General features: G+C 41.6%; 1 protein-coding gene across 1 annotated transcript in view; it reads right to left on the minus strand.

Annotated features, from left to right (window-relative positions):
- The window catches only part of cdhr2 (cadherin related family member 2), a 107,351-nt gene extending 100,283 nt beyond the window's left edge, over positions 1-7,068 (minus strand). Inside the window, exon 1 of the mRNA XM_043703737.1 lies at positions 7,035-7,068. The gene's annotated coding sequence lies outside the window, so the exon portion shown is untranslated. The remainder of the gene's footprint in view (positions 1-7,034) is intronic.
- Between the last annotated feature and the right edge of the window lie 6,336 nt (positions 7,069-13,404).

Raw genomic sequence — 13,404 nt, forward strand, 5'->3', positions numbered from 1 at the left:
ATGGTAAGTCCAGTTGAGTTTCTGGTCAATGTTAAACCCCAGGATGTTGATAGCAAGGGATTCAGTGATGTTAACGCCTTTGAATGTCTTGGAATCAATAACATACTGTATTCTGAGCACAGCTTATAGCAGAATTCAAACAAATTCCATATAAATATAACAATGTTGAGACAGGGAATGAAACTGAAAGTGAACTTAAACAACAAAGCATTATTTCTCTAGCAGGAACATACAACTAAAGTGAGCCATTTCATCCTTCAAGCCTCTTCCGTCATATTAAATGGCCTAACTCCATATACACAATCAACAATGGTTTCATGATCATCAGCAGGTCCTTTACTGTATTCAAATTTCGCCAGCTGCCATGACAAGCTTTGAACCCTGGTACCCAAACCATTAGCTGAGTTTCAGGATTAACAGTTTAGCAACAATACCACTAAACCATTGCCTCCTCCGTGTAAGTACCCAATGCCCGATCACAGTTATGTAAAGCATTCAAACTTTGTGCTGGCTGGTTTCATCACGACTAGAGTGCACAGCCCAACATGAAACAAACTCCTGAGGCTGCACACTCTATAGAGGTCAAGCTGCATACAAGGCTAGCACAAGTTAACCTGCAGCCTTTAAAAGGAATCCTGACACCTGAAGTGGCACAAAAGTGCTTTTCACAAGGAACAAAATGTACTAAAGGAGCAGCAGATGAGAAATCAGGGCTCCCATTTTCTTTGAGACAGTGTTGTCAACTTTAGAAAAAAAGAGGTGAAAAGAAATCATGTTTCTGAATGGGTTAAGAAGTTTCTCGAGGCATATATTACAAAGGGAATGGGGATAGTCATGGAGGTAGATTCAAGCAGTCTGACCCAGTGGAGCCTGATATGTTGGCTTATAATGCAAGTCAGTCAAAAAGAATCACCAGCACCTAACAAGCAAATGCCATGCCGAGCGAAGAGATAGCATTGTGGTAAGACAGCACAAGCAGTGGAGAGCGAAAAGCAGAGCTGCCAAATAACAACATCCAGATTCCAGTTTAATTGTGGTTGCTTTTACCTCAAAATGTTGCACAAGAGGATGCTGTATGCAGCAGAGTGATTAAAGTCAAATGATTATACAGCGACATTATTGTGAAGATACTTTCAATGGAACAAGAGCCTGATAAATCATTCACAGAATAGTGTCCATGAAACCTCCTCCTTTCCTCATCCTCGTAGAATCTCTGCGTTTTTAGCTTTAGAAAGTGTGCTGTTTAATCCTACTTCAGTCCAAATTAAATGCAAATTTCCCACTTTGAAATCCATTTACCGCAGTTTTATTTATTCACTCAACCTGGTGGCAGTAGCTGGCAAGACCAGCAATGATTTTCCATTCACAATTGTCCTTGAGATGGTGCTAGAGAGCTCTTTTATGAACAGCTAAATTTCTTGTGGAACTGGTTCCCCCACCGTGCTGATGGGGTTTCCATGATTTTGACCCAATAATTATGAAGAAAGTGATTTATTTAAAAATCAAGATAGTGCGTGACTTGAAGGGAGACTTGTTGTTGGTAACATTCCCACACCTTGTTTTTGTAGATGATAGAAATCATGGATTTGGAAAGTGCTATCAAAGGAAGCTTGGTCAGCTTCTGCAGTGCAATGTGTCATCAGTTATGTTACTTTCTATCCTCTAACTAAGTTGCTTATACATAGTTAAGGCTCAATCGACTTTCATAAAACAACACTGGTCACATCCAGATAATAAAGTTTACCTAATCATTGTCCTTACTCGCTTTCACCTGCCATTCAGTTAACTTCCTAACCAGGTCAATAATTTGAATCATAGAGTCATAGAAATGTATAGCATGGAAGCAAACCATTCAGTTCAACCCGTCCATGCCAACTGGATATCCTAAATGAATCTAGTCCCATTTGCCAGTATTTGTCCCATAGACATCTAAACCCTCCATTTTCATATATGCCTTTTAAATGGTGGCTAGAGGTGGAACGGCCGCTCAGTGTTTAGCACTGCTGCCTCATAGCCCCATGGACCCGGGTTCGATTCCAGCCTTGGGCAACAACTGTGTGGAGTTTGCACATTCTCCCTGTGTCTGTGTGGGTTTCCTCCGGGTGCACAAACCCTCCAACCTTAGCAACATTCTTTTAAGTCTTTTCTGAACTCTTTCAATTTTCACAATATTGCTTTCAATTTAACAGGCAGTTTCTGTAAAGGACTTTATAGAATGTCCTCTGAAAGTCTATGTAAAGGACAACCATGGACATTTCCCTCTCCACTACTTTAATCATCTCTTCAAAAAATTCAGTCAGGTATCTCAAACATATCTGACTTTTACAAATTCATTCTGTCTTTGTCTGATTAGTGTAATATTTTCATAATGCTTAGTCACTATATTTAATTCTAGATTATCATAAGACAATTTTTCTTAGTTGGTAATACAGAAGGTGAGTATTGCTGAAAAAAATTTTTACCAAAACGTTCTGTTTTGCAAACACAAGTAACATTTGCACCACAAATGCCAGGCAATGACCATCTCTAATAAGAGGCAATCTAACAATACCAGAAAAGCTCAGCAGGTCTTGCAGCATCTGTGAAGAGAAATGAGAGTTAACGTTTCAGGTTCAGTGACCATTCCTCAGAACCGGAACTGAAACGTTAACTTTAATTTCTCTTCACAGATACTGCTAGACCTGCTGAGCTTTTCCAGCACTTTCTGTTTTTGTTTCTGATTTATAGCATCCACAGTTCTTTTGGGACTTAATCTAACAACATGGGTAAATTATTAGAAAGGATTCTGAGAGACAGGATTTATGATGACTTGGAAAACCATAGTTTGATTATTGATAGTCAGCATGGCTTTGTGAGGGGCAAATCATGTCTCAGAAACCTTATTGAATTCTTTGAGGATATGACAAAACACACTGGTGAAGGTAGAGCAGTGAAAGTGGTGAACATGGATTTTAGCAAGGTTTTTGATAAGGTTCCCCATGGTAGGCTCATTCAGAAAGCGAGGAGACATGGGATGCAGGGAAATCTGGCTCTCTGGATACAGAATTGGCTGGCCCATAGAAGACAGAGGGTGGTGGTAGATGAAAAGTATTCAGCCTGGAGCTTGGTGGCCAGTGGTCCTCTGCAGGGATCTGTTCTGTGACATCAGCTCTTTATGACTTTTATAAATGACTTGGATGTAGAAGTGGAAGGGTGGGTTAGTAAGTTTGCCGATGACACTAAGGTTGGTGGAGTGGTAGATAGTGTGGAGGGCTGTTTTAGGTTGTAATGGGACGTTGACAGGATGCAGAACTCGGATGATAAGTGGCAGAATGAGTTCAAACAGGAAAAGTGTGAAGTCATTCACTTTGGAAGATCAAATTTGAATGTAGAATACAAGGTTAAAAGCAGGATTATTGACAGTGTGGAGGAACAGAGAGATCTTGGCATTCATGTCCGTAGATCCCTCAAAGTTGCCTCCCAAGTTGATAGGGTTGTCAAGAAGGCATATGGTGTGTTGCTTTCATTAGCAGGGGGATTGAGTTTAAGAGCCACAAGATTATGCTGCAGCTCTATAGAGTCCTGGTTAGACCACACTGAGAATACTGTGTTCTGTTCTGGTCGCCTCATTATAGGAAGGATGTGGAAGCTTAAGAGAGGGTGCAGAGGAGATTTACCAGAATACTGCCTGGACTGGAGGGCACGTCTTATAAAGAAAGGTTGGGGGAGCTAGGGTTTTTCTCATTGGAGCGAAGAAGGATGAGAGTTTACTTGATAGAGGTGCATAAGATGATGAGAGGCATAGATAGAGTGAATAGCCAGAGACTTTTTCGCAAGGCAGAAATGGCTATCATGAGGGAGCATAATTTTAAGGTGCTTGGAGGAAGGTTTGGGGAAATGTCAGAGGTTGGTTCTTTACCCAGAGAGTGGTGGGTGTGTAGAATGTACTGTCAGCAGTGGTGGTACAGTCAGATACATTAAGGACATTTAAGAAACTCTTTGATAAACACACGGAACATAATACAATGAAGGGTATGTAGGTTAGTCTGATTTTAGCGTAGTATGAAAGGTCAGCACAACATCGAGGACTGAAGGGCCTGTACTGTGCTGTACTGTTCTATGTTCTATGTTCTAACATCCCTTGACATTCAATAGTGTTACTATTAATGAAACCTGCACCATCAACTTATCATTGACTAGAAACTCAACTTGACTCACCACAAAAACACAATGGCTACTTGAACAGGTTAGTGACCAGCAATATTGCAGAAACTAACTGACCTCCTGACTCCCCAAAGCCTGACCATCATCTAACAAGGCAAAAGTCAGGAAGGTAATGAAATTTTCCCCACTTTCCTGGATGGCTCCAGCTCCAACTACACTCAAAAAGCTTGAGACAGTGGGCACTTGATTGGCATCACATCCACAAGCATCCATTCCCTCCATCACTGAAGCTCAGTAGCAGCAGTGTGCACTACCTGCAAGATGTACTGCAGAAATTCACCAAAAATCCCTAGACAGTACTTTCCAAATGCATGACTATTTCCATTGAGAAGAACAAGGGTAGCAGATACATGAGAACACCACTAACCTTATCAAGGGCAACTAGGGAAGGGCAATAAAACTGGCAAACCAGTGATGCCCACATCTCATAAGTGAATACAAAAATCAGGACAATACACAAGAATACCAATTCGGTGGAAAAATCAACATTTATACCTTTCCTGTCCCTTGCATATTTCTGATATGTCAATGATATATTTGAATCCACAACTGCATGTACAATTTTCCTTACATTTATTTTGCAGACGGAAGGAATATATACACAGCATTATCTCTGTTTAGAACATAGGAAAATACAGCGTAGAACAGGCCCTTTGGCCCTCGATGTTATGCCAACCTGTGAATTAATCTAAGCCCATCCCCCTACACTATTCCATCATCATCCACATGCCTATCCAAGGATTGTTTAAATCTCCCTAATGTGGCTGAGTTAACTACATTGGCAGACAGGGCTGTCTTAAATCAATCAATTTGTAGCTATGCCCCCTCGTACAAGGTGACGTCATCATCCTCGGAAAAGACTTTCACTGTCTACCCTATCTAATCCTTTCATCATTTTGTATGTCTCTATCAAATCCCCTCTTAGCCTTCCTCTCTCCAATGAGAACAGACGCAAATCTCTCAGCCTTTCCTCATAAGACGTCCCCAACAAACCAGGCACCATCCTGGTAAATCTCCTCTGCATCTTTTCCAATGCTTCCTATAATGGGGCGACCAGAAATATACGCAATATTCCAAGTGCTGCTGCACTAGCATTCGTATAGTTGCAGCATGATATTACGGCTCCGGAACCCAAGCCCTCTACCAATGAAACCTAACACATCGTATGCTTCTTAACAGCACTATCCACCTGGGTGTCAGCTTTCAGGGATCTAAGTACATGGACTCCAAGATCCCTCTGCACATCCACACTACCAAGAATCTTTCAATTAACCCAGTACTCTGCCTTCCTGTTATTCCTCCCAAAGTGAATCACCTCACATTTAGATGCATTGAACTCTATTTGCCACCTCTCAGCCCAATTCTGCAGTTTATCAAAGTCCCCCTGCAACCTGCAACATTCTTCCACATTGTCCACTACTCCACCGACTTTAGTGTCAGCTGCAAACTTACTAACCCATCCACCTATGTCTGCATCCACGTCAATATAAAAATGACAAACAGCAATGGTCCCAAAACAGATCCTTGTGGCACACCACTAGCAACCAGACTCCAGGCTGAATATTTTCCATCAACCACCACTTGCTGCCTTCTTTCAGAAAGCTAATTTCTATTCCAAACTGCTAATTCACCCTCAATCCCATCCCTCTGCATTTTCTCCAACAGCCTACCATGTGGAACCTTATCAAAGGCTTTACTGAAGTCCATGTATACCATGTCAACTGCCCTATCCTCATTCACATGCTTAATCACTTTCTCAAAAAACTCAATGAGGTTTATGAGACACGACCTGCCCTTGACAAAACCATATTGACAATCTGCAATCAAATTGTTGCTTGCTAGATGATTATAATTCCTATCTTTTATAGTCCTTTCCAAAACCTTTTCTACAACAGAAGTAAGGCTCACTGGTCTATAATTACCTGGGTAATCTCTACTGCCCTTCTTGAACAAGGGCACAACATTTGCAATCCTCCAGTCCTCTGGTGCTTAACCTGCAGACAATGAAGACTGAAATATCAAAACCAAAGGCTCTGCTATCTCCTCCCGAGCTTCCCAGAGAATCCTCAGATAAATCCCATCCGGCCCAGGGGACTTACCTACTTTCACTCCTTCTACAACAGATAACACATCTTCCTTACTAACCTTGATCCTGTCAAGTCTAATATCCCGTATCTCATTCTTCCCCTCTACAATATTCTCCTTTTCCTGAGTGAAAACTGATGAAAAATGTTCGTTTAGCACCTCTCCGATTTCCACAGGGTCCACACTCAACTTCCCACTTCTGTCTTTGATTGGCCCTATTCCTACCCTAGTCATCCTTTTATTCCTCACATACCTATAGAAAGCTTTAGGGTTCTCCTTTATTCTATTTACCAAAGACTGCTCATGTCCTCTCTTTGATCTTCTTGACTCTCTCTTTCAATTCTTCCTAGCTAATCTGTAACTCTCCATCACCTCATCTGAATCATCTTGTCTCATCAACACATAAGCCTCTTTCTTCTGCTTAACAAGAGGTGCAATTTCTGTAGTAAACCATGGTTCCCTTACCTTATCACTTCCTCCCTACCTGACAGGGACATAGCTATCATGGATACGCAATATCTGTTCCTTAAAACAGCTCCACATTTCACTGTCTGCAACCCCTCTATTTTGCTGCCCCATTCTATGCATCCCTATCTCTCCCTATTCCTTGCCTTGCTATCACATGGCACGGGTAACAAACCAGGGATAACAACTCTGTTTGTTCTAGCTCTCACCTTCCACCCTAGCTCCCTGAAATTCTGCCTTACATCCCTATCCCTCTTTCTACCTATGTCGTTGGTACTTACGTGGACCACGACTTGGGGATGGTCACCCTCTCGTTTCAGGACCCCAAAGACACAATCCAAGACATCACGGACCCTGGCACCTGGGAGGCAACACATCAACCATGAGTCTCATTCGTTCGCAACAAACCTTCTATCTGACCCTCTAACTATTGAGTCCCCAATGACTAACACTCTCCTTCTTTCCCTCCTTCCCTTCTATGCAACAGGGACAGGCTCTGTGCCAGAGACCTGCACCCCACGGTATGCCCCTGGTAAATCATTCCCCCCTCCCCCAACAGTATCCAAAACAGTATACGTGTTTTTCAGGGGAACAATCACAGGGGATCCCTGCAATGAAGTTTCAACTTTATAAAATAGGTGACCGCTGTTTGCTGGTCTATTTCTCAGGTAAATGCCCTGATCAATCAAAGTCAACCTGACTGATTTAAAATGTAAACTATGCTAGGTCATTAATTGTCAATAAGTATTCATGGGTCCATTCTCCATAGTAACACTTCGATTAATCGGAGTTGACCTCCAATCAGCACTCTCCTCTCATGAGGTATAAATGCTAATTTCCCCTTGAGTTAGTATTTTTGTGAGTTGACCTGATGTGTACAAGACAAAAGCTTTGACAAAATGTGTCTTTGTTTGCAAAACATAAATTTTTCTTCATCACAATCACAGTAGGAAAAGAGAATGATCTGGAGCAATGTGTGTCCCTCATTAACTGATAACAATGGAAATGAGCAAAGAATGCATTTACTGAATAATTACTTTGCATTTTTACATATAGAAGAGGAAGAAGCTATCATGCTAGAACTCATAAGGAAACCAACATTGAATCTGAGAATGAGAGATGGGGAGTGTTCACACTAAAGAGTTTCCTTTTTTGTGAATCTTATTTACAGTCATAGAGTCATAGAGATGTACAGCATGGGAACAGACCCTTCGGTCCAACCCGTCCATGCCAACCAGATATCCCAACCCAATCTAGTCCCACCTGCCAGCACCCACCACATATCCCTCCAAACCCTTCCTATTCATATGCCTCTTAAATGTTGCAATCATCCAAATGCCTCTTAAATGTTGCAATTGTACCAGCCTCCACCACTTCCTTTGGCAGCTTATTCCATACACATACAACTCTCTGTGTGAAAAAGTTGCCCCGTAGGTCTCTTTTATATCTTTCCCCTCTCACCCTAAACCTATGCCCTCTAGTTCTGGACTCCCTGACCCCAGGGAAAAGACTTTGCCTATTTACCCTATCCGTGCCCCTCATAATTTTGTAACCCTCTATAAGGTCACCCCTCAGCTCTGATGCTCCAGGGAAAACAGCTCCAGCCTGTTCAGTCTCTCCCTATAGCTCAAATCCTCCAACCCTGGCAACATGCTGTTCTTTGTATCTCTCACAATCAGAAATTTCTGATATACTTCCTACATCTTTAAATGCTCTATCTTTTAGCTTTATGTTGTCTCCCACATTTTATACCAGCAAATTCGTTCAGGCAGGAAGAGTGCTTGCCTTTCGGAATACTGTTTGGTTCTATATCAGGATCAAGTCTTATTTGAGCACATGGATGTCCTGTCAATTTCCTCATTACCAGATATGCCCAGTTGACTCTGGGTGGTCATCATTCTCAGTCCGCTGAAGTCACTTTAAGTTAAGTCTAGTAGTTGTTTCAGGCTTTTACCTTTTAAACACAGTATTGAACTCCATGAGTATTAGATAAGTACACATCTTTAACTATTAAGTAAATCTGACTCAATGCTCATTATTAAGTCTTTCTTGGCTATAGGACCTATTGTGGCAGAAAACTATTCTGAATATACTCAAAGTATTCTCACCTTTCTCATATGAACTGGTTTGCTTAGCCCAATCTATGTGATATCTAATGTCTTGTTTTGTATTAGGGATATAACTCTCTTTATTCTCCCAAAGTAATGCTACTGAAGTGCATGAAATTTTCTGCAAGAACTTTTTTATTCAAGCTTCATCCATACACATACATTATATTCACAATGGGCTGGAACTGTGATCTGCTCCCTTCTGGCTTTCAGCATTTAATGGTGTAATTTTGACCACAGCACTACTATATCATCATCATCATCATTATATATACTTCTGATGCTAATGTTGTTACTCCACATTTAAAATTCCCATTAAAACTCACTTTTGCTTTGACTGTATATTTAGCTAATCTACACATTTAAACATTCTGCTGCTCCACAGCTGCTAGTGGGCTTGTTTGTTCATTTGTCCCCACTAGTTGCTGGGCAGTGCAAAATGAACTGTGTTTTTTAAAACTATTCAAAAGACTCAATTGCTCGGACAAATTTAATCTGGGTTCTACATTAATTACTAACCCCAGCACCAACTGAATCTAAATAAGTAGATCAAAGAAATCACATGCAACTTCCTCCAGAAGCTATCAGTTACATTTTTTTTAAGAAATGTGCATAAATCCCTTCAAAAAAGTTGCAGGCCTACACATCTTTCTCTCTCTGACTGCATTAATAATTGTGAAAAAATTAAACTGTAAAGGTACTGATCTCCACACATTGCTACTATTAAAAGCAACAAGTGCAAATAAATCCAATTCTTAAAAACATCTACTGACAGCCCTGAACCATCAGGAGTGCTCATTTGCATCTTTAGCAAACACTTCCAGTGGTTTCAGAGCTTTCAAAGATGTACTCTTTCATACTGGCTACAATACATTTCCATAGCAACTGGCAGACCAAATGTTCTGGATTTTTTTCAAATTTTTCAACACTTCAGAGGATTTTAGCAAGCAGTTATGAATAATAGCTCCAAAGTACCTCTACATATTTTCAACGAACTCTTCAGAGTTGTTTCCTAAGGTATTAAAGAGCTTTGGAAGGTAAAATGTAATTTCTTCCAAATGCTTTGGTAACATTCTTAAATGACATTATATTTCTAGATTCACAATGGATTGAGGTATCATGGCCTCAGTAAAATAATTATCACCAGAATCTCTACCAAATGTTCTTTCATAAAGTTCTTCATTATTGTAGTATCATGGCTAACAACAGATAAGAAGGAGGAGCAGGAGTAAGCAATTCAACCTTTGAGACTGCTCCTTGTGGGCGGCACGGTGGCACAATGGTTAACACTGCTGCCTCACAGCGCCAGAGACCTAGGTTCAATTCCCACCTCAGGCGACTGACTGTGTGGAGTTTGCACATTCTCCCTGTGTCTGGACGGGTTTCCTGCGGGTTCTCCGGTTTCCTCCCCCGGTGCAAGAATGTGAAGGTTAGGTGAATTGGCCATGCTAAATGGCCAGTAGTGTTAGGTGAAGGGGTAAATGTAGGGGGGTGGGTTGGTGTGGACTTGTTGGGCCGAAGGGTCTGTTTCCACACTGTAAGTAATCTAATCTAATAAAAAAAACAATCATGGCTGATCTCAACTTGGCTTCAAATCCACTTTCCTACTGTCTCTCCATAACCCTTGAACTCATTACTAATTAAAAATCTGTCTACTTCCTCCTTAAGTTTTCACAATATCCCAGCAGCCAACACACTCTGGGGTAATGATTTCCACAGATTTACAAATCTTTGACAGAAGTAATTTCTCCTCATCTCTGTTTTAAATCTGCTACTACTTGTCCTAAAAGTATGACGTCTTAGAACATGGAATATAGAACACAGAACAGTACAGGCCCTTCAGCCCTCAATAATGTGCAGGCCTTTTATCCTACTCTAAGATCAGTCTAACCTAGATATCTTTCACTGTACTATACTCCATGTGCCTATCCAAGAGCCGCTTTAATGTCCCTAATGTATCTGACTATACTATGACTACCAGCAGTGCATTCCACACACTCACCACTCTCTAGGTAAAGAAACTACCTCTGACATCTCTGCTAAACCTTCCTTCAACCACCTTAAAATTATGCCATCTCATGATAGACATTTTCCCCGGGGAAAATCTCTCTGGCTATCCACTCTATCTATGCCTCTCAAACTCTTGCACACCTCTGTCAAGTAACCTCTCATTCTTCTTTGCTCCAATGAGAAAAGCCCGAGCTCCCTCAATCTTACTTCATAAAACATGCCCTCCAGTCCAGGCAGCATCCTGGTAAATTTCCTCTGCATTCTCTCTTAAGCTTCCACATCCTTCCAATAATGAGGCAACCAGAATTAAACACAATATTCCTAGTGTGGTCTAACCAGGGCTATAGAGCTGCAGCATAACCTTGCAGCTCCTAAACTCAGTCCCCCCGCTAATGAAAGCCAACACATCAAACACCTTCTTAACAACCTTATCAACTTGGGTGGCAACCTTGAGGGACCTATGGGCATAATCGCCAAGATTCCCCTGTTCCTCCACACTGCCAAGAATCCTGCCTTTAACCCTATATTCTGCATTCAGGTTTGACCTTCCTAAGTGAATGACTTTCACAGATTGAACTCGTTCTGCCATTTATCAGCCCAGTTCTGCATCCTATCAATGCCCTGTTGCAACCTACAACAGCCCTCCACACTATCCACCTCCCTTCCTCATCCAAGTCATTTATAAAAGTCACAAAGAGCAGACCTCTGTCAAGTAACCTCTCATTCTTCTTTGCTCCAATGAGAAAAGCCCGAGCTCCCTCAATCTTACTTCATAAAACATGCCCTCCCAGAACAGATCCCTGCAGAACACCACTGGTCACAAAGATCCAGACTGAATACTTTCCATCTACCACCACCCTCTGTCTTCTATGAGCCAGCCAATTCTGTATCCAGACAGCCAGATTTCCCTGTATCCAATGCCTCCTTACTTTCTGAATAAGCCACCATGGGGAACTTTATCAAACGCCTTGCTAAAATCCATGTACACCACATCAACTGCTCTACATTCATCAACATGTTTTGTCACATTCTCAAAGAATTCAACAAGGGTTGTGAAGTCTGACTTGCCCCTCACAAAGCCATGCTGACTATTTCTAATCAAACTATGGTTTTCTAAGTAATCACAAATCCTGTCTCTCAGAGTCCTCTCCAATACTGTGCCCACCACTGACATAAGACAGACTGGTTTGTAATTCCTCGTGTTATCCCTATTCCCTTTCTTGAACAAGCGAATAACATTTGCCACCCTCTAATCATCTGGCAGTTTCCTAGTGGATGGTGAGGATGCAAAGATCATCACCAAAGGTGCAGCAATCTCTTCCCCAGCACATCATCCTTCCTAACATCAACCTGTTCTAGCATATCAGTCTGTTTCACACTTTCTTCTTGTTCTAGGTTCCCCCACATACAGTGATAGAACCGTGCAGCATGGAAATAGACCCTCCAATCCAACTCATCCATGCCAATCAAATATCCAAGATTCATCTCGTCCCATTTGCCAGCATTTGACCCATATCCCTCTAAACTCTTCCTATTCTTTTACCCACCCATTTGCCTTTTGAATGTTGCAATTGTACCAGCCTCCACCACATCCTCTGGCAGCTCATTCCATACACGCACCACCCTCTACCTGAAAAAGTTGCTCTTAAGTCCCTTTTAAATTTTTCCCCTCACAAAATAAACACTTGCCCTCAAGTTTTGGACTCCTCCATCCCAGGAAAAAGACTTTGGTTGTTCATCCTATCCATGCTCCTTATGATTTTATAACCTTCTCTAAGGTCACCCATCAGCCTCCAATGCTCCAGGGAAAATAGCCCCAGCCTATCCTGCCCCTCCCTATAACTCATATCCTTCAACCCTGGCAAAATCCTTATAAATCTTTTCTGAACCTCTTCAAGTTTCACAATATCCTTCCAATAGCAGGGAGGCCAGAATTGCACGCAATATTCCAAAAGCGGCCTAACCAATGTCCTGTACAGTCACAACATGACCTCCCAACTCCTTCACTCAGTGCTCTGACCAATAAAGGAAAGGATACAATATAACTTCTTCACAATCCTGTCTACCTGGAAGTCCCCTTTCAAGAAACTATGAACCTGTACTCCAAGGTTTCTTTGTTCAGCAACACTCCCCAGGACCTTGCCATTAAACATATAAATCCTGCCCTAATTTGCCTTTCCAAAATGCAGCACTTCACATTTATCTAAATTAAACTCCATCACCACTCCTCAACCCAATGGCCCATCTGATCAACCTGTTGTACTCTGAGGTAACCTCTTTCGCTGTCCACTACACCTCCAATTTTGGTGTCATCTGAAAACTTACTAACCATACCTCCTATGCTCACATCTAAATCATTTATATAAATAACAAAAAGCAGTGGACCCAGCACTGATCCTTGTGGCACACTATTGGTCACAGGCCTCCAAGTCTAAAAAGCAACCCTCCACCAACATCCTCTGCCTTCTACATTTGAGCCAGTTCTGGATCCAAATAGCCAGTTCTCCCTGTATTCCATATGATCCAACCTTTG

Source organism: Chiloscyllium plagiosum, chromosome 14 (assembly GCF_004010195.1).
Source record: "Chiloscyllium plagiosum isolate BGI_BamShark_2017 chromosome 14, ASM401019v2, whole genome shotgun sequence".
Lineage (NCBI taxonomy): Eukaryota > Metazoa > Chordata > Chondrichthyes > Orectolobiformes > Hemiscylliidae > Chiloscyllium > Chiloscyllium plagiosum.